Source organism: Curcuma longa, chromosome 15, assembly GCF_044706935.1.
Source record: "Curcuma longa cultivar G26 ecotype Majalengka, Jawa Barat chromosome 15, ITB_CL_G26_1.1, whole genome shotgun sequence".
NCBI lineage: Eukaryota > Viridiplantae > Streptophyta > Magnoliopsida > Zingiberales > Zingiberaceae > Curcuma > Curcuma longa.
In genome coordinates this window covers 7,316,663-7,317,740 of record NC_133875.1, presented here as the reverse complement: position 1 = coordinate 7,317,740, position 1,078 = coordinate 7,316,663, and the positions used below count along the sequence as shown (strand labels likewise).

General features: G+C 52.4%; 1 long non-coding RNA gene across 1 annotated transcript in view; it reads left to right on the top strand.

The window, feature by feature from the left end:
- Window positions 1-381: 381 nt before the first annotated feature.
- The window catches only part of LOC141846769 (uncharacterized), a 6,330-nt gene continuing 5,633 nt past the window's right edge, over window positions 382-1,078 (top strand). The window contains exons 1-2 of the long non-coding RNA XR_012603362.1: window positions 382-876; window positions 938-1,016. This is a non-coding gene — a long non-coding RNA (uncharacterized LOC141846769). The remainder of the gene's footprint in view (window positions 877-937; window positions 1,017-1,078) is intronic.

Below are 1,078 nucleotides of genomic sequence, written 5' to 3'. Positions count from 1 at the left end.
CATGGCGTGCCACGCCATGCCCCTCTTCCTGCCCGTATGTTATCTGAGATTAATTCGTCCGCCTTCAAACCACTTTCAAAATGCAAGTCGGTCGCTCCGATCTCGGCTCCACACAGGCTCGACTACACGTTGTCTAGTCAGTCTGACTTATGCTTCCTTCGACTAGACTAGAGGGGAGGCTTGTGTTACGACCGTGAGGAGTTGACCGAGTTGAAGACTTGGGAGTCGACATACCTGATCCAACCCTTGTGTCGGCCCAAAGCGGCCGAATTGACAGGTGTAAAATATATATATAAAAAAGAAATAAATAGGGTTAAAGGGTTCGGGTTTATAACTCGTTAATCCGTTAGGAATCCATTATTTCCTCCGCCGACACTTCTTCTCCCAAAAAAACCGCAACACCGTTTCTTTTCTTTCCTTCTTCCGCCGATCCATCGCGATTTCTCTGCTCCACGCGAAACTGACGCCACTCCTCTGCAGCCGGGGAAGGAGGAAGCCGACTGCCTCTTCCCCCTTCGTTTCTTCGCCTGCAGCCAAGGAAGGAGGAAGCCGATCACCTCTCTTCCCCGTTTCTTCTCCTTGCGTAGCCCTAGACACTGTCTTCCTCTCCCTCTCCTCCGCGCCCTAGTCGCAACCCTTCTCCTTCTTCCGCTACCGCGACAACTTCCCTGTTTTGCGTCTCCTCCTCTCTGTTTCCCTTCAATCGCGGCGAGCAGCAGTGTCTGCTCGAGATCTGAGATCGCTGGTGAAGGGAGGAGCTCCGAGGCCATGCCGGCAGAAGCTCCTGGACGCGTGGCAACACCGAGCGTAACCGGGCTCACGCGTGAACCAGCGCTCAATCGGGCGCAATTTGGAGAGGAAGATCAGGCGGAAGAGGTAAGGGGTCGGCCTAAATTTGATTTATACGAGTTCTTGAGCCTGATTCCATGGTTTTTAGGAGTTTAGGGCTGGAATCTTGGATCGGGGCAGATGGTGGATTCTGATCGGATTTGGGTCACCGGAGCCGGAACAAAGAGGTAAGCCACAAGCCACAGAATTCGAGTTCTTATTCTTCTCCTTCACTGTATTAGGGTTTAAA